This window comes from Musa acuminata, unplaced genomic scaffold (assembly GCF_036884655.1).
Source record: "Musa acuminata AAA Group cultivar baxijiao unplaced genomic scaffold, Cavendish_Baxijiao_AAA HiC_scaffold_1087, whole genome shotgun sequence".
Classification (NCBI taxonomy): domain Eukaryota; kingdom Viridiplantae; phylum Streptophyta; class Magnoliopsida; order Zingiberales; family Musaceae; genus Musa; species Musa acuminata.
Genome location: NW_027021301.1, coordinates 115,526 through 133,837, shown reverse-complemented (window position 1 = coordinate 133,837; position 18,312 = coordinate 115,526).

The following is an 18,312-nucleotide window of genomic DNA, read 5'->3' as shown; positions in this document are numbered from 1 at the left end:
TGAGCTAGATAGTAAGCCTACCAATCAGTAGCTTCAGAATTGAACTCATAAGTCACAGACTAAAGGCATTGGTATCAATTCCCTGATGTAAGGTATCAATTACAGAATTGACCTCAGTAGTCGGAATAACACTAACGCGCTACATTAGTAGTAGCTTGTTGAATCAAACTAGAAACAAGAAACTACTAGCTAAGAATGAAACCGGTGCTATAGCTACACTCGGCGCAGACTAAGAATGCAGCCAGGTCAGGGTTTTTAGCTCGCTACCGTTTAACTCAACTCCTACCGCGGCACGTTAGTAGCAAAAACAACACTGCCGCTACACTTACTATGTTACTTGGCGGTCATTAGTAGTTGCTTGGTGAATCAACCCAGTGCTATAGCTACGTAGACTCAGAACCAACCTAGGTAGTTTCAGAATTCCACTCTACAAGCATAGACTGGAGCTCAGTAGTAACAGGATTCGTTTTCGGGGCGGGAAGCTAGAATGCAACCACTAACAAAAAGAAGCAAACCAGCACTACCTGCTTTCAGTCTTAACCATGTCTCCAAACCTGCCTCTCTTTACTACTCCGAGCCTTCAAGTAGGAATTGCAGAATAGAACTAAGTAGTTTAAGAATGAAGCAAGGAAGTCACAAATCTGTATCAGAATGAACTAGTGGGTAACAGGTACTGGTGCCGGTCGGTGAGCTAGTGGGTATAAGCCTTGTTAGCTAACTTATAGAATTGAACTAAGAGGTATAAAACCTTAACTCCCCACAGAGGCAACTAGAATGACACTACTGAAACTAAGAATGGAATGGAATTGGCACTGAGGAAACTAGAAAGTCGGAATGCAACTAATAAGTAGGAGTGCCTTATAGTAAGTTATTGACACTCACAACTAGTAATTTCAGAATGTCCCTAAGGAGTGGCCAAGCAACGTCTTCCACCCTTGCCCAATACGGAATTTCTTTCTTTCCAACCAAGTACCCGACCTCTCTGGCAACCATCCCTATTAGTACTAGACACTGGCAACAAAACCCTCATTCATATCCTAACTTACCTAGCTATAGCTGAAGAATTCCACTCAGAACTTCCCGCTTCCCTTGATGGTTCCTTCCCTTGACTCTCTATCCTCAGGCTCTTTGGTGACTTCTTTATATAATACCTAGTGAATGTTTACTTCTTTCTATCATACCCAAGCCCAGGTACTAGGTTAGTGACTTATTTCTATCATACCCAAGCCCAGGTACTGGGTTAGTGACTTCTTTCTATCATACCCGAGCCCAGCTCATGATTCTGCTTCAAACTATGTTGCTTCTATCTTTCTCAACATTCTCCTATATGAAGTTCCATTGGGTTTCATATACTGTCTCGGTATAGCGTAAAGATCACTCGTTTATCACCTGTTTTTCATCATCGGAAAGGCTCACTGCCGCGTAACATGAGTAGTTACTTGGCGGCTATTATGCCAATGTTAAGTCTACTCTATTCTTTATAAAGAAACTAATAGCTTCCCTTTCCACTCTAACTACTGTTCCCTTCCCGCACATGATGATTCTTATTCTCGAACTTCCAACTTTCCCTTTAGGCTGTTTAGCATTCAGTCTCTTCTGGAACTCGAATGGCCTGTTCGACTTTCCTTCCCGCTTACCCATACCTCTACCTACAACAACAAAGGTCAAAAGCCAAGCACGCAAAGTCAAAGGTAGCTGCTGGGCCTGGCAATACTTATAGCTTCAGAATGAATTGATTCTTTGGGAGCAAACATCGAAGAAAATAATGGAAGTTGATTCCTGTTCGAGTGTAATCATAGATAGAATCACTGGTTAAGCCTGTATAGTAGACATATTCCATAATTGGAAGTAAACAACACGCCTGCCTATTAAATACTTATTCACAAACTAACTTACACTACTCCCTTTGGACAGTGCCACAATTCTCTTCTGAAGATTGTTTCCTCAGTGCCAGTTCTCTTTCTTACTTAGTTAGCTTTGGAACCAATGACAATTCTTCTATCAATTATTGCTTTAGCTGGCAGCGATGGCTACAGTTTCATTAGAACAGAGACCTTGGACGAGGGTGCAGGCTAAGGTACAGCTGGGCTAGGTTTGGTTTGAAACAAGCAATACAATCAATCATTAGTATACACAGACCAATAAGTGAGTGAAATACACAGAACTCGGCTAAGTAGGAGAATAAATCCGGGGCCAGATTAGCAAACATACTAAACGAACTAGCGAGTAATCAAATAAAGTCGTTAAGGACAGAGAATGAAAGTCGTTAAGGACAGAGAATTCCAGCTAGCTCAATTCATGATATCAAAAACACCCGAGTATATTGTAGAGAAAGGGTCGGTCTTTCTTTATGCCTGAAGTGAGATCAAGGCCGGAGTGCTGTTCTGTTCGATCGACTGAGGAAGACTCGAGTTCTCTTAGTATGTGACATCGAGAAGAATCCATCCTACCTAAAAAGAGCTGTGCTGTGGAGACAGGCTAACGTGCTGTGGAGACAGGCTCACCTATCGACAGGAAAGATTCAATCTGGGGGCAGTAACTCTGGTTAGAATCCCCGTTTTCTTACTTAAAGCATAGGTTCCCCTACTACCTATTTCTCCCCTACTCAGTTGCTCTACTCCGGATGCTTTATCTTCTCTTGAGCTAGTCCTGTGCCCTTAATTAATGCACCTGTTTTCGGCTGACTTTGGCACTCGTTCACTTACCGCTTAACCTCTTCGTTCTAGATACACGATTCTCTAAGACAAACGGATGCAACTGATTGACACCTCGCTTCAAAGCCAGTAATAGCATATGATCCAGAACTGTTACTGGCAATTCTGCTGCAGACAATACTAGAACTCCCCTTTGCGCAGATTATTCCACCGTGAGAAAGATAAGATGAGGATGAAGATATCTAGAAGGTTGTATAGAAACAAAGTCAATACATAGCTTCCCTTTCCCTTTCTGATTCCCCGACAAGAACTCGACTTGCAGAACTGTTTGCTGAAGATCCATCTTATTTACGAAATTATTAACTAGTCTTCTGATCTTACTGCAACAGCCAATAACCTCTCTACGCAACGACAAGGAGTCGGGACAATGACTTCATAGCTGAGGAGCTAAAGCCTACTTCACCGTTACTTCAGACTTAATGGCAACTTCCACCTCTTCCCCAAGAATGACTTGTTCTATATAATACCCCTTTACTTGAACTTATGAATTCCATTGAATCTTTAGAGGCGAGCGCAGAGTAAAGAAATACGGATCTTTCTTGCTATGAAGATATCTGATAACTCGCATAAAAAGCAACAAATCATTCCACAACTCTCGCCTTAGCACTGGACGACTTGTTTCTTGGGCCCAAGTCCTTTATTCATGGCGATAGGAGTAATCTTCCTCTCGACAATACAAATGACTTTCAACCTTACGAAACCTACAAGGAAAGCCCCATTAATATACTTACTTAACAAGGAAAGCCCCATTAATATACTGACTGATTCCTTAGCAATAGACCCCCGAGGTAGAGGACACGGATGACACTCTGGAAATAGCATCTTAAGTTGTCGACTCAACGGAAACTATCCTTTCTTCATTGTGGCGTTATTACATCTTCTGTCTTTTGGAACTAGGTAGAGACCAGACCAGTATTCCTTACTTTATTATACAAGTAATATACCTTTTTCGAATGGAGCTTCCTCTACCTTTGTCTTGATCTTTACCTTCTCATTTACCCTCAACAGCATGAAAAGATCCTCCGCAGTGATTCGTTAAAGGATTTGCATTCACGCTCGCTCGGTTTTTGTTCATCCCCAAAGGAGAGAAGCCCCGCATTAATAAGAAAGATGGATTTTCTACTTTCAGCATTAAGAAGATGGATTCTTTACTTTCGATTTTAGCGCCGTGGAGTTATCGAGGCTGTGTCCAACAACATTGTAATGATAGCTGCATCGGGCATTCTCATCATACCATGCTGCTGGGTATGGAGGGTGAAACGGCTCTACATAGACAGGGGCTACTAAATGGTTTTTCAGCAACGGGAGGGTAGAGTTCTGTGTATGACATCGGGATGGGGTTTCATTTTCGCCTTAGCAGCTATGGCTTTGGTGGTCGTGGATTGCTTGGTGACGAACCTGACTGAGATGGCCGATAGAGGTTATGAGTTTCTGCGTATGTTCGAGGAACGGAATTGATTAGTTGCAGACTGATATTGCGGGCTTCCCCTTCTTTTCTTTTAGGAGGTCCGACACGTTTGGTGCTTGTGGTTTATACTTCCATTCTTCCACTTTGGATAGCTGTCTCTAGAATTCTTCCATTCTTCCACTTTGGATAGCTGTCTCTAGAATTCTTCCATTCTTCCACTTTGGATAGCTGTCTCTAGAATTTCTCCCGATATTACCATATACTCTAAGCTTTTGGTAGCACTTCCCAAGAGCTTTACCGGTGAAGGGTATTCACAAACATTACTGTTATCTCCTTTTCCGTCAAAGGCGGCTGAACTTGAGCAGCTAGATCTCGCCATCGTTGGGCATACTCTTAGAATTCTTCGGTCGACTTCTTCTCTATGTTCTGGAGTGAAAGCTCAATCCAAGACATGCTGGAGCCATGTCGACCACATGCTTGTATTGTACCATAAAGGAACGAGCCAAATCTTGCCCAGTAGTAGATGAGCGAACGATCTAACTTAACATACCATTTCCATGCTGATCCCGATAAGCTGTCCTGGAAGCAGTGGATTAGTGGTTTTTCATCATAAGTATACCCCGTCATTTTGCGACAGTACAGCGCTAAGTGAGTTGAGGGGCATCCAGCCCAATTAGACTTTTGAAACTCGGGGACTTTATACTTCGGGGGTAACACGAGATCGGGAACTAAGCTAAACTCCTTTGCGTCAATGCTCCCATAAACATCCGTTACTTCTACAGCCTTCCGTCTTTATTCTAGCAGGCTATATTTATGTTTCATCTCAGTCTTCTCACTAGCCTTAATCCAAATAATAAGGGCATCTAGTGGTGGTGAGAAAGTCAGTGTAAGACCAACCATAAGCCGTTTAGGTGTTATAGTTTTATACTCGTTTTCTAGTTTTCTACTTGTTATAAAGCAGTTCCTCAGGGATAGCTGATTCTCGTGCAAAAGCAAATGATAGCTTGCAGGAAGCACTCTGAAAATGGCAAGCTGCGGAATTAGTGAGAGTGCTGGGATTTTCTTACAAGCCACTGCTCTGTAAGCTAAAGCCAGGAGTATATCCGCAGTCCCATAAGAAGCTGCTTAGCATATAGGTTTTTGCTGATCTGCTGTATATCGCACATCCGCTTGCAACGAAGAGGCGACGAGTCAGAGAGTAAGTAAGAAGAAGGCTAACGAGATAGGGTTAGAGCGGGCAACACGAACAAGGGCTAGGCAAAGGATAAGAGATTCTCCGATTGGGTCTATAGCTAGAATATCATAGAGCGGCGGGCTAGAGCAAGGAAGTTAGAAAATGGGAATCTTTCCCAAGTAAAGCTTGAAGGAAAATATAGGCATGTCGTTCTCTTAAGTAAAGCTTGAAGGAAAATATAGGCATGTCGTTCTCTTTAATACAATTACAGGGATAAGTATAGGCATATGCTTGAGCTTTCTCTCCTGGCCAGTGACTTTGAATGAAAGCAAGCGGGAGATACAAGAAGTTCAATGGCACCAAGAGCAGATTCCACCGGGTCCTCTTTCCTGCTTCCTGTGAGAAACCGAATTCCATGCCAGTAGTAAGAGAATTTCGCCTTCTGTCTTTCTTTTGGATTGGTAAGCTAAGGCCTCAGGAAGTCTTTGTCCCATTTCAGCTCCTCGCCATTTCCTTTCCCTCTGCCTGCCCTTTTGGAATCTTGGGTATTGGATAGGCTCAAAAAGGGCAAGTATCTTTGTTAGCAAGTACGCTAGTTAGCAAGTTGGTGTTGTTTTCCTCGTTTTCCTCTCTTGTCATTCGAGCTTTAGCTTCCTTCCGCTTTCCTCTCTTGTCATTCGAGCTTTCTTTAGCTTCCGCTTTCTTTCCTCTCCGAGCAAGCCAAGCGTGTTTGAAATGGAAAATGGTAAAGCTGGGCAATCAGATAAGATATGTCAGGATGGAAGTCAAATGGTAAAGCTGCTTGAGTTCATACAGTGTAATAGGTATGATCTATAGGCTTGGTCCCTCGCGGATAAGCCAGTAATAAGGTAATCGCATGGCTGTTTCCTGTGGTTGAATGCCTGAGGTGGATGCAAACCTTTCTTTTCCAGGGTCGGTCTTGTCTTGACTTGATGCCGAGAAGGAGCTGCTATGAAATCTGCTTTGGCACTTTAGGAAGGGGGGGAATAATCCAATAGTCAATCCACGAAAGAACGGTGTTTGGGAGGTTTGGATTCATAGACGCACGGATAAGACCGATGCCATTAAATGCCATTAAAGTCATTATATGGTTTTCTGCTTTTCATTATAGCTGGCAGGGATAGAGATGGAATAGGCGGTTTTCGGGACAAATGTAACAGAAGTAAGAGAAAACGAAACTCTTTTGAAACACTAACGAGAAAAAGAAAAACAGAAGAAAAGAAAGCCATTGTATATAGAAGAAAAGAAAGCCATTGTATATTAAGTAAGCCCTAATCGAAGTTATAATGATCAACAGGTTGTCAATGAAGACAATCCAGGGTTATGGAGTGAATCTTTTTCCTAGTGTTACCATTTGCAAAACGGAATCGAAGAAAACCCAATACCAAATGAGCGCTAATAGAGGACTTGCTAATAGAGGACTTATTTATATAACATTTATCCAGAATCTGGCTCTATGTTATATATGAGATGAGAAGGTCTATACGTTGTTCGTGGGAAACAGCTTTCTTGATATAAGCTAACAGATAAGGGACTTGCTCGTGGGCTTTCTCCGAATTGCATTATAAAGTCGGAGTTGATGGATGGAGCACTAGGTCGATCAGGATACTAATACATACTTCTCCGGATACTAATAAAGGAATCTAGACTCAACTTCCAAAGTGGGAAATCAACTAAGTAGTCTCAAAATGAGTAACTACCCTAAAAGAAAGGAACTAGAAACTGACCCCCTCCTCTCAGCTATTGGAATCAAACCCATACTCATAAGAATCGATCTACTGGCAAACAGATCTTCCCCGTTGGGGCACTTAAGCTTCCTTTCCGGTCTTCCATTCTATGTAGCGTTTCTGGCATCCTGACCTGTTAGTTAAAGAAAGAGTCCAGCAACTCCTAAAACTCTGCCCTACGCGAGTAATCTTTTAAGCTGGAATAAGGAATTGGGCTACTACTATGAAGAGTAAACACCAATCAAAAGAATAGAGCTAATGCAAAAGAATAGAGCTAATGACAAACAGACTTGCCCTGCCAAGTAACTACGTAAGACCTGCCAAGCAACTAAAACACTTGAAAGCAACTACAACCTTCAAGTCAAAAGCAAGAATTGAAGCTCACAGGCAAGACTCTAAGGAACAAAAGTCTTAGAATCAGATAAAAGAATGGAAGCCTAACATTCGAACTGCATGCTTAAAGCAAGGAAAGGCAGACTCAAACTAAAGATAAGAGTTGGTTTACAGCTGGCGCAGGAGCGGAAGAGCTAGAGTGGAAATAAGGAATCCAACAATAGAATAGGCATGAAACAAAGTAGTCAAAGAATATGAAACTAGTGCTACAAGGGCCCCGCCCCTAGGACAAAGGATCGAACTCATTAGTACGAGAATAGGTACTCGCACGAGGGATCACAACTAGAAAGTGCAGAATGGAATTGATTAGTATCATAACTCGCCGGTAGGGTCCAAGCCAAACCTTACTACTCGCCCAGGGCACCCAGCACTACTATCTAGGCCACCAACTTAGACTTGTTCCTGGCATTCCCATGTTGAGTATGCCTTTACTGTCTCTCAGGCCCGGGCTCCTTACCTCAAATCCGTATTCCACTATCAGGTTCAAACTCAAGCCTTCTATTCTTTATCCCTGATTCCTGTTTGCTTGAACACCTAAAGCAGCCTTTGCTTGGGTTTAGGCTCCCATTGCTTGTTTTCATGCTATAAATACTGATTGGAATCAAAAGTGAAGAATATAGTCGTTAGCTCCCGATCTCATATCTTTAGTTGTCCCTAGTATACTCACTTTGGGGGTTGAGCCGGACACTGCCCTACCCACGGGCACTTGAACCTTTATGTTGAACCCTACCACTACGCACTTTCACCTTTATGTTGAACCCTAAAACTACTAGAATTAAGGCGACCTTTACCTCATCTAGGCCCGCTACTCCCTGTTTGAAGTCTTCTGTTCCTGTCTCTTAGCCTGGAACCCAATGGCAACTATATTACTTGACTTACTCGATACTTTCTCCTATAATAAGGAAATAAACCAGTACTTATTACTTGGGGAATCGAGCTCGGAACTAGGAATGACATAGTGCCTAAAAGACTTGACTAGCGCACAACAATACTTACTTGACTAACTAGGAAATCGACTACTGCTGATGGGGCTGCTACTACTTCCTTGTATTCCTCCACTGCTGATTCGAATCTTAGTTTTCAACCCGACAAGAAAAAGGGCCAAGGCCTCAAACTCAACTGGGCCAATCCACTAAGACCCGAGAAAGAAGGATACCGACATGAAAGTGGTTGCCACCCGCGTGATGGCTCTCTTTGGCTACAATGATGCTGACACACTGGTTAATAGTGCCTGTAATACGACCGACAATGACCTCCTCAGTGATAGAAGACCTAGAAGGAGTGGCATCCGATCGAGACAAAGTGAGTAGAATGTACTTACGGTAATTATAATGCTCCTTAGGAAAAACAGAAGGAATGCTTGTGTTCATGGTACCGAAAGAAAAGAGCCAACTCCCATCTGACTTCCTCCGCTCTGGTTGGTAACACCTCTGCTAGCTTCCTCGGATTGATTTCTTTGCCAGCAACATACGGATGAAACAAGGGATGAAACAAGGCTCTATTTGTTTGACCCATTAACTTCAGGGCAGCATCTTTAAACAATGAAACTAGAACAGTGACTGGCCATTCATTCATAAGCACATACTTTTTCACGGCTGACCCCGCCTATTCATTCTCATCGCAAACACCTGACTTTCTCACTGCCGATGATCCAGCTTAAACATAGGATGAAACAGAAACGGACCGAACCGTTTGCTGGTTCCGTTGCTGACTTAGTGCTTTATGGTTTCGGCTCTCTTGAAACTTGAACTTAACCGTACCTTTACTTTCCTTTAGCACCCCGAGTTGCTTGTGCCATACTTTATACTTGCTGTTTACCTGCCCTTTCGAACAGAGCTTGTGGGTTCCCTTGCGCAACTACGTTTACAGACTCGAAAGCCCCTGCATGCTTACTTCTTTATATGCTTTGACCACTTTCTTTTGGAGCGCAGAAACTTTATAACCACTAGCTGCTGATTTGGCTCTTCAGCCTTAACCAAGTCAAGTGGATGTTCTTTATACCTGAGTTGATACTTGAGACGAGACTTCTCTAGCACCTAAAAACGAAGTAGGGGGTCTAGCACTAACAACTAAGTATGGGGGAGTTGTGGCCCATGGGATTCTATACGAGACGCAACTTGTTCTTTGACCGACCTCTCTCCTTTCAGGGAACTTTAGGATAGGAACTACTTGCTGTTGACTCTCCTCTTGAATGACTACCCTCTCCGTTTTATTACCTTATTCTTCTTGACTTAGCATTTGCAGCTTCACCTGAGCCAGCTTCCATTTGCACTGTTGCTTTAAGAATTGATTGAATCCATCGAGCAAGCACTACAAGCACCGACTGGAACTGACAAAACTCATGTTGGTGTTGGGCACACCCCTGCATCCCTTTAGAATAGAATGGAACAACTTCTCTTAGCGCCGAGGAAACTAATATAGATCTTTCTAGGGCGGAAGTGAAGCTAACTCCCTGTCACCGACGACTAAAACCAGACTAAAACACCAGCCAGGTCTTCAAGCCAACTACTCGTCCTGTATACTGAGTTTCATTCTAACTTGACTACTTTAGAGGCTAATTCCCACTATCGATAGTTTATTGCTATACTAATATTGGGAATTGAGTAAGGGCTGTTCGGCGATACCAATTCGACTAATCCCTGTGGGGCCATAATCAAAGTCAAGGCAAGCAAGACCCATTGGCACTTTCAAGGCATAGCGCTGTCAATGGCTAAAAGTATGGGGGAGTTTAGTGCTATTGGACTCTATTCTTTTCTTTCTGCTCGAAGTCAAGTTCCAGCCCTTTAAGAAAGTAATATCTTAATAAGAGTATCAAGTCTCACGTAAGCAAAGATGCCCCTGAACTTATTTATTGCGAGCATCTACTGTTGGTGAAACCTCTCCTGCCAACTTATTTATTGCGAGCATCTTCCAACCCGCTAGTTGCATCTGCTACCGAGCACGATTAGACTAGGTAAAACCATTGCTGGACTTCTTTCAGGTTGAAGGAATAGCTTTGAATGAGGCGTTGTGTGAAGCATCATACATAAGATTCTATAATCCAAAACTCTAAGAAACATAAAAACACTGCCTATGCTACATATGCTCTAGATGAGCAAGAGAACAAAGGACGAAAGAAAGAACGACAGGTGGTTTAGTTCGTGTGATGCAGCTCCAAATTTCTCTACTTCGACCTATAGCTACTACTCCATTCTTGATTCTTTTCTTTGTCAGCTAACGTGAGTTCACTCAAGAATAGACAATACTTCCTTTCTTTATACTAAACAGGAGACTTTCTACTTTGTCTCGCTGGACCTATGAATGAAAGATATGTATGTACCCACCACTATAGGAAGGAAAGAGGAATGCCCATTAGTAAAGGTGTTGTGAAGATGAGCAATGTAGAAATCCAATCTCGCATTAAAAACTCTAACAGCTGAGTCTGGGCCTGATCCCGGATGAAGATTCAGTTACTGCGGATTGAGAGTCTCGGGGAATCCAATCAATTGGAAAAAGTATCATTGAAGATCTCTATCAGTTGTTCTAGTTCATTGGCGCCTATAATCTGTGCTTTCTGGTTCCGCTTGATACTATACTTCAGTACTTTTAGCTTCCGCGGGACAATCACTATAAGGCAATAAAGCAGCTGACCAGAGCTATAAGGCAATAAAGCAGCTGACCAGAGCTTTCGAACAGTTTCTTCTGTTCTGTTGAAACAGCTCTTTCTTACTCACCGGATCCTGCTCCATATTCTATTCTATATTCTACTCCCTGGATCTTCTTATTCTTCAATGGGCATAGCTTCTTTTCCGGACTCAACTGAAACTCCCTTTCCATTAGCCGATACGACGAAGACTTGAATTGCGAAACCATCCTCCTGATTCTATTGAAACTGCTTTAGATACTGATCCAGTAATATTGGATCCCAGCCAGCCCATGAATATTATTTATCCAGCTGCTTCTTTGCTTGCTTGCATAATGAGTGAGCCGGGAAAGGGTGGAAGAGAGATGGGGCAACTACCTTTGGGGCACTACCAAACCTAGATAGACCAACACACAAACACCCCCGAACAGTTCATTTTGATGGGCCGGAAGCGCTTTGATAGCCGGCTTCTCTCTCGAGTCATTCTAAAAGGCATGCGTGTGATCCGAGAAGAAAGCAATAGTTTGGCTCGGCCCCTTCTTAGTCAATGGACTTCTAGTTTCAGGGACGGGAATCATGACTTTGACTTTTAGGGAAACCTGTAAGTGTAAAGGAAGGAAGAGCTTACAGTTAAGGTTTCCGTAGAGTTGAACCTGCACCCGAACCAGAGAAGGAACCGAATAAAGCCTGTAAGGGTACTCGGGCAGGATGGATAGCATTCAATAATGTAGCAGGTAGCGGGTAGGCGTTACCTAAGATAGCCGGCACTCGAATCAAAAGCTTGAGTTTCGTTTCGGTACTAAAGTGACAGCGCTCTACGAAATCCTATCTTTCGGGCTAGGCTAGTTACGGTCAGCAGTTAAAGCAGATCTGGTAAAGAATTATCTCATTGTCGGGCGGGCATTCCAACTTCGTCCCCAAGACTACTGCCACACCAGACCTAGTGTATGGGTAATAAATCCCTGTGTTGCCTGCCTTGCTTGAAACTGTCATGCTACTTAAATGTTAAGGTAAAGGTGGGTTCCGATAGCTAACCATTGTTCTCCAGTAACCGAGTGAGTTATGAATTGAGTATCTAAGGGGGCTTTGTATCATTCATTCACGCTTCGAACGAAACGAAGAGAACCGACATTTTGCTTTCTGATATAATGCATACAAAACCGCGGGTTCTTTAAACTCCTCGTATTAAGGTCAAAAAGAGCAACTTTCCCGATTCCTGCCATTCAATCTCCTGATCCACGACCAACCATATTCTTGCTTTAGCTCATCCCTTGTTGTTTATTTACCGCTTCCTCTCCACTTAGTTTTGTTGTTGGGCCTGGACTGCCAACTGGACATACTTGCTACTTTCCTAGAACTGGAATGAATCCAGCATCTGAACCGACTCGACTTGGACCACATCCCGCTACACCAGTACTTAACTCTGCCTCTGAACTATACCTCACTCACACCCTCACTCTACTTTCCATCTTAGGCTTCTCGAGTGGGGCGACTTAGCTGATTCACTTTCTTCACCGACAACAGGACTAGTTGGGCCCGGACCAGTTTCTGATCTATCTTCGGCTTCGGCAACAAATCTTTCCACTTATTCTTCTTCTGCAGACTTATACACAAGAGCTTAACTCTCATTTGAAGACCCGCTTGCTGTTGAGAACTTGGATGAGGCTTCTTCTACGGATTAGGCTGTATCTACAGATACTGATTCAGTTGTCGATGTCCACTTTCTATCTTCCGCTTAAGGGTGTGGGTTTAGGTTTGTATTCATTCTTCCAGAGATTCTCTTCGGCTTCATATCCCTTTTCATCTACTACAGTCTCCGCTCCACCAGTTGACTTGAGAACTAAGGATTCTGTTTAAGTAGTTGCTCGGCTGAAGTAGTTGCTCGGCTGTTTTAGTACTTGGTAGATACCTGCCTGAGTATACTAATACTAATAATGAAAAGCAAGAATCAAGCTCTCAAATAGTAAATAAAGAATAAAGCAGAGAAGAAAGAATTTCCCTTATATTAGTAAAGGCGGGAACTCGCAACACCGAATCGGAATAAGGAATTGAAGAAATCCACTAATAAGTGTATAAGGCAACAACTACAGCTTCTAAGACACCAACTAGTAAACTCATAGGATCAAACTCGAAAGTCAGGATACTTGTAGTTAGGGGTCAGACTTCTAGTGTGGTAGTAAAGAATTCAATCATAAAGTAGCTGTTGAGGAATGGAAAAAACGGCCCCACTATATAAGAATTGCACTCAGTAGTAGCAGAACGAACTAGTTCACTTGCCCACCTTAAACTAACAAGTCAGAAGTGGGTGTGTCATCAGTGTATAAGAGGCAAACCGGAATTCCAGAATAAGAAACCGCAACAAGATAACAAAACACTAAAACCAAAAAGTACTTAAGAGACGATAAAGAGCAAATGAGACCTAAATGCTATAAGAATGGAACTTGGAATTAAGTCATTGAAGCATCCAACTAAAAACTAAGATTCGCTATACACCTAATGAATCCAACCAGTGCATCTCGGACTGATACCAACAACTCCAAGGCTTAACTCACTGCTAACAAGCCTTCAACTGGTGCCGGGTCCTGTGTGAACCTGTATTTTCTTCTTTGACTTACTGGTCATATACTATTTGCTATCAAAAAAGACGGTAAAACGCAAAAAAGGAATGACTTTTGATCGGTCTATTAGGTAAAATTCCATCACTGCCTTTTTTCCCGGGAAAACGTCAAATTGTAATTTCTATCCGATCCCTTAGGAGGCAAAACACCTTCGCTATCAAAAAAGACGGTAAAACGCAAAAAAGGAATGACTTTTGACCTAGCTATTAGGGAAAACAGGGTTGCTATGAAACGCTCCTGCCACTACACATTAGTAGTTCCTTGGCTGATAGCAAAGTGAGACTTGGGCTAGGACTTGAGTTGGGATGGATGCCCTAAGCGAAAGAAAACTCATATTGCTCCAATCTGAATTCAGTTATAGGAGCGGAGAAGAAGACCTGATATCGGTTGGAAGTAGTAGTAGCTTGAGGAGAGGTATGATAGTTTACAGAGGAGAGGTTGAGTTCAAAGAGCCATAGGAGAGGAAGCAGAGCCAGAGCCAGTAGTTTATGAGTTTCATCTGCCAAGTAGTTGAGTAGTTTCATAAGTCGTAGTCGCCCGAGTGGAGTCGACTTGCCTAGGAACACTAGCTGCCCGAGTTGAGTCTTCAGTTGACAACAGTCGAGGTAGGCAAGCTAGTAAAGAGTGGAGGTAGGCTTGGTAAGCTATTCCAGTATAGTTCTTGACCCAAACTAGTAGTTCCGTGGTAAAGTTGAATATCAAGTAGTTGTCCAGGAATTCATACCTTATGTACAGGAGCCGAGCCAGTAGTTTATGAGTGGAATACCTTACTTGTAGTAGAGCAGTAGAATAAGTAGTAGTAGTCCACACTGTCAGTCAACTCTACTTAGGAATCTATATAAGTTACAAGCAGTGAACTCCAATCTACCAAGAATCGATATAAGTAACTGAACTCCACTCAACAAGTAAACAAGCAAGGGCGCAAAGCACAGATAGCTGCTGGGTGCATTAGAAGGCATAATCAAAGTCAGGGCGGGCAATAAACAATGCTTTGTTTTGTTACTGCAATAAGCAATGCTTTGTTTTGTTACTATGTTACTATATCACATAATGGGGTGCAGCTTCCAATTCTCTTGGTGACATAGAGGGTTTAGTGGCTGAAACAATTGAGGCTTGGGGGAACAGTACTATAGAGTTAACAAATGAGTACTAAAAGTTCTAGGATAGGGTTAGCAAAGGAAGGAAGCAAGGCAAGGCGCGTTGCTTTTTGAGTATACGCTTGGCCTTTATTTCTTTGGTAGTAGCACACTTTCTTCGACTATGGGCTCAACCTCCTCTTTTGTTTCATATTAAGAGTCCGAAGAGAATTCCACCCTATGTAAGTAAGCCTAAGTTACAAACTTTCAATATAAAGACGGGTTCAAGTCCATTAACCGAGCGAGCACAAAGCAAAAACTAGGGGAGAGCAATCAATACAGTAAAGTCGGGCCTATCAAATAGAAAAGCAGGAGAAGGGAGGAACTGAAACGGAAACTCAAAGCAGTGATCTGGTACTGGGCTGGTGAGAATGATACTACGCCTATGGAATGAATGAAAAGGAAAGAAAATCGAGAGATAGAAAGAAAAGAACCTGCTAAAGGATCTACATAGGCCCCCGCACTTCTTTCAAATACTAAAGCTTGATCAGTCGCTCTAACCTTTGGAAAGCGCTTAGCATTAGAACTTGTTAGCTATTGAACTTTCATAATAAGAAATTAGATATATAGAAGTCAGTCTAAGTAAAGTCAATATAAGTAAAGTAAGTAGTATCAAAAGAAATGGTGTATAAAGCAAATATAAGTAAAGTAAGTCAGTATCAAAAGAAATGATGTATAAAGCAAATAGCCTGAAAGATATCGATAATCAATTCTTTCTATGACTTAGGGATAATACATAATACATAGGAGTATAAGTATACACCTGTAGGAAGAGAAGTCGAATGGCTTTGACTATATATAAAGTGTTAGATCGGTAGCCCCTTACCCGTACTCCATTCCTCTATTAATTCAGGGGCCGGCGGAAGCAAAAAAGCTAATAACCGTATAGGCTTCTTTCTATTTGATTTGCTAACCCCGGACATAACATATAAGTACCACACGATTGAGATCCATCTATACGCCCATCGTAGTACCGAGGCCCTTCACGGTAGCGCTTCACCTATAGTCTGGAATCAATAACATGGTTGTACTGTGAAATCAATCAAAATAGTCTGATTTCTACCGATCAAAAAGTAATGAAAAGGATATTCAAAGAACATTGACGCTGCAGAGTGAAGAAATGCTATAGTCTGGGTATCTAAAGAACCGATCTGCTTCTTCTGTTGACGAAGGGTAGTTGAACTGAACCCCAATTATCTTAATCAAATAGTCAAGTCAAGATAGAGGAAGAGGTAAAGAGAAGAGGAGAGGTATTGTACTACAGTACAGGGTTGGTGCCTTCTTTCTATTATACATGGCTCCAGCCTCTTACTAGTAGTAGCTTGGCCCCGTGTTTTAGTCAAATAATCCCAAGATTCTAGGAGCGGTCAGAAGCAAGGCAAGGGATGACTTGTTGTACCGGAATGGTTCATCGTAAAAAGAACAACAACAACATCGACTAATACGAATTTTAAGCAGATCGGCTGTGAGGTGAAGGGTGTTTCTTCCTTCTCAATCGCTCTGAGGGACCCGCATACACCCTACAATACTTTGATAGCCACCGCCTTGTGAGCTTAGGAATCGCCATTGGGGTTTTTCACCCTTAACGTCAAGTCAGGGAGTTATTAGGAGTTCTGCCAGTTTCCGTTTTCGGATGCGAGAGAATCCGCTGTAATTGGAGTAAAGGTGAGCTATGTTCTCTAGATAAAAGTCCAGAGTCAGTTGAAGCAAAAGGTGAGCTATGTTCTCTAGATAAAAGTCCAGAGTCAGTTGAAGCAAAAGGAAAGCTATGCTCTATGGTTGGTTATCCTCTTCTATCTAATGTACGTTCTAAGGTTTGATTTGATATAGCTAATGTCCCCCCAGTTATAAGAGAAGATTGGATTATTTGCTGCAACAATCGATTCATAAAGTCAAGTTTAGGTCGGGTACGACAGTGATCTACTTGTTCAGTTGCGGGAAGCAGTAAGTAAGGAACAGTTTGATTAAGGTCAAAAGAATATAGTATTGATGCGCGAACGGGAATAGATAGATTCCATTCATTCTTTGTTGCGATAACTTCTAGTCTATAATCCTGTAATAAGAGATAGATTAAGTGTAGCGGGTAAGCTCGGTGTAGCGGTGCAAGTCCTTTGTTCGGTTCGACTGGCAAGGAAGCCATAAGTAAGGTGCTAAGAGCCTTGGGCGCTTTAGAAGGCAAGGGTCTCTGTTAGAAAAAGAAGAAATGCACTTCCACGGCTTTTTGAGTCTGAAATGATGGGATTACCTATCCAATTAGTGGAACAGAGCTTAAAGCACTCGAAAGAAAGGTTCACATAGCGATATAAGGGAAGGGATTGAAAGCGCTAAGTGGATATAGGTATAAGTTATTTTGTTGGTGTTCTAGCTCAAAGGCTGTTGCGCCAAGTGAATGAGAGTTTCAGTTGACTTCTTGCCTAAAGGTTGTTGACTTGCTTGTAGACTTGTTCCTTTGCTTATAGAATTCCATAGAGCTATACACATACAGAATAGCGTAAACAAACAGCTTTGCATCCTTTAAGAGACTTTCTCAGTATTAAGAATTGAGTGCACAAAAGAGGAGAGGAGAATGTTGCGTTCCACTTATAGAATCCAATAACAACACCTCACTGTGAAACTATAAAGAATAGAAAATGGTGCAAACGGTGAACTCTCAACTCAATCTATGCTTTCCCTAACTAACACACCTCCCTGCGAAACTCTTTCTTTAAGGAACAAACACCTAAAAGCCAGACTTGAACCAGTGCTAGATAGACTCAGAATGCCCCTAAGCAGTATCGGAACCAAACCTTGGCCCTCGCCCGCTCCACTTCTTTTTTCAGGCTATAGTTACTGAACCTGATCCTTACTCGCTCGTTTGCAAACTGACAATACCGTCCCAAAGCCTTACTAGTTATCTCACCAGACCCAGCTACCCTAACATTGGATCAAACTTCAACTAAAAGGACCTTAAGCCTTACTCTCTGGGTAATCAATCTTGCTCTTTAGCTGCGTTACCGCTCCTTTATCTTAGGCTTATTTCCTGCTCTACCACTCCTTTATCGCCGGCTTATTTCCTGCTCTACCACTCCTATGGGTTAAGCTTCAAACTGGAACTAATGCCTTCCAGTCCGCTACCCTGGCATCTAAGTCTCCCTTTCTTTCTCAGGTATTTCATGGTACCAGAGTCAACTTCGCACACACTTTTCTCAGATCATTATCATTAAAGACAATACTTCTATTATAAGTCACTTTTGTATCATAAGCGGTGCACAAGTACTGAATAGAGGTGGTTCGTGTTTTCTGTGTTCAATCTAGATTCTATGGGTGTTAAGTCCACTTTCTATTCTAAAGCTATCGAAAATAATGCATTGGATGGATGCCCGGGCATTGAGAAGGAAGGACGCTTTCAAAGGCGAAAGGCCATGGGGAGAGAGAGCGTCTGTGATCCATGGATCTCCGATCGGGAAACCATATCCAAGCTCCGTGGCTAGTCTGCGCTCTTTGGACTTTTCAAACTTAG